This window comes from Priapulus caudatus, unplaced genomic scaffold (genome assembly GCF_000485595.1).
Source record: "Priapulus caudatus unplaced genomic scaffold, Priapulus_caudatus-5.0.1 Scaffold51, whole genome shotgun sequence".
Taxonomy (NCBI): domain Eukaryota; kingdom Metazoa; phylum Priapulida; class Priapulimorpha; order Priapulimorphida; family Priapulidae; genus Priapulus; species Priapulus caudatus.
The window spans coordinates 1-2,615 of record NW_014577112.1 but is presented as its reverse complement, the minus strand read 5'-3'; positions in this window follow the sequence as shown (position 1 = coordinate 2,615).

Here is a 2,615-nt window from a genome sequence, read left to right as displayed (position 1 = left end):
CCCTACGCTCGCGCATCCAGATGCAGCACGTGCATCCACACACCGAGCGACTCGCAACCAGATTCTGACAGCGACGACCCTCCCCAGCGCCAATCGGCGTCCGACAGTGACTTCGGCGATACCGATCTCATTCCGCTGGCACGTTTCTGCGAAACACCACCGGTCGCACCCACCGGCGACGATTTCTTTGGCCAAGGAATCCAGCCAGTGGTGCCCAGCCAGGAATCCAACCACCGATGAAGTGCATACTACGGCTTCCGGAGCCCGTGTATTTACTGGAACGTCCACGGACACCGAGACCGGTCACATCGCTCAGACACTGCCAGACGACCCAGAGCACTCGAATGTCATGCTCAGAGAGCGCACCACTACGGCGTCTCTGTGCACGCGCGAATCGTCGCAACACGTACCGGTAGTAACCCGACCAACGCAATGCATGCCGTCGTGTCCGCCGAAGGACACCACTGCTCAACGCCTGAGTCGGGTACACGTACCCCCTCCCCCCCTACCCGCCCCTATACCCGCCCCTATACCCGCGCCACCTTCGCATGCACATATAGGCGCAATCGCAAGCCGTCCCCACGCCGCAGAAGCTCGCATGACGCGCGCCATTCAGCCTTTCTCCGCGCCTCGCCGACGCGCGCCCGTTAGCGGCGCATGGCTCACATTGTGGCGCGCACTCTATGGCTCACGAGGCCACACGTGGCAATGAGCCACGGCTAAACCCCAGCCATAATGCCCACTATATGCCGCATCCAACGCGTGTCCTAATATTGTCAGTACGAGCATACGGTAGTCAGAGAACGCGTCGTACATTCGTAGTCTCGGAGACTTTAGTACGGCTCTGTTCCTCCGTGTTCCGCGTGCGCGATATATAGATATATAACCTACATGTCTACCTCTTAGCAAGCGTATTTACCGAGAACGATGGCAGCCGCCAACACAGCGCCGCGTGCAAGTGCGGATCCTCAGCCGCCGCCTCCGCGCTCGACGACTGCTGCCGTCACATCGCAGGACCTCGATGCCTCGACGTCTAGCGGCCCCGCCAGTAGGCCCCCGATTGCCTGGCCACCGGCTGCCGCTATGACCGCTATCTTTACGGCCTGCCGCACGACCCCGACCCCGACCGCCGCTTCAGCGGGCATCCCGCCACGACGCCGCACGCCCCTGGAGCTCATGAGGGCACAGTAGCTCCTGCAGCTCCACCAACCGACGATCACCCCACTACGACTACGATTAGCCAATAGAAGAGAAGGACTGGCACACCGACGTCCCAGTCCCGCCCAGACCGTGGAATGACGATTCATGTATAATGATGTATATTGATGTATTGCCGTATTGATGTGTCGACGTACTTAGGTACTCACTTATTAGAGTGTGTATTGTGTGTGATTGAGCTGAAATAGACGCACGAGGAGTAGCTTTCATAATACGGTGTTTCTGTTATCTGTCTACGCAACAACCTGACACTACCCTTAAGGCGACTACCTCGCACATGCCAAACCGAGAGCCTGGTAACGGGAGAAGTGAAAGACGCACTTATACTGGTGCACGTGACCAGCGGTTTGGTTGGGTAGTAGCAATACTTGCGTAGATAGCCACGTTTCTAGTATCGGTATAGTATCTAGTATCTCGTATCGTATCGGTTCTAATATCTGTTTTTCTCTCTAAGCACGAGTTACGCACGAGTTGTACCGCGATCAACGTCACCTGTTTGCAACGAGACGCACGCAAACTACTACGCACGCCATCGTACAGAGCGTTTCGACTCCGCTATGTTCACGTAAGTGCCACGCTTTCTTGTTCTAGACTAACGTATGCTCAAACTACCGTTTCGTAAATCCATGTTAGCATTTTCGTAAATACATTTCTTCGTACGGGCTATGAAATTGCTTTAAATGCGACTGCGCTTAACGATGACTGCTGTTTCGTTACCACTCATCGCTTTTCTCACGCCTCAACCGCTCTAGTTCCTCCTCTCGCGGCTCCCTATCCTCTCACGCGTCGCACGCCTCATGTCTCACGCCTCTCTCGTACATTTTCACCTCTTCTCTTCCTTTTTTTAACGCCTTCAATCTGCCGTTTTACCGCGTGCTAACGTCCTTTTCGTTCCCGCCGTGCCGCCTCTTACACGGAAAATCGTTACTTTCTACGTCACGCGTCCCCCCCTCCCCTGTCGCTGATGCCGGCTCGTTCGTAGCTGCCACTACGTTACGCTGCCAGCGTACGCATTCGCGATCAGTACACGTACCTCCTCCACAGCTGCTTTAGCGTAGCGGCCAGCGTCACATAAACTCTTCTATAGTATGCTACGCTGGCGCATAGCATTATATAAGCATACATACGCGACACGCGCTGCCGAAGCGGCGAGTGATCAGAATCCGTTCTGCACATGCGCTGCGACTTCCACTTCAGCCGCATGCTTCCATAGCCTACGCATCACGTCGCACCACGCACGCAAGCATTACGTCATCGCATTTTCTCATAGCGGATCAATACCATAGGCACACCTGCACGTCACGCTCGCCACTCGCATGCATACGTCATACGTCATCCCCCCCCCTTCGTCGCTTTCTGCGCGCGCACCGCGCCGCGCCGTTAACGTCTAGCAGCTA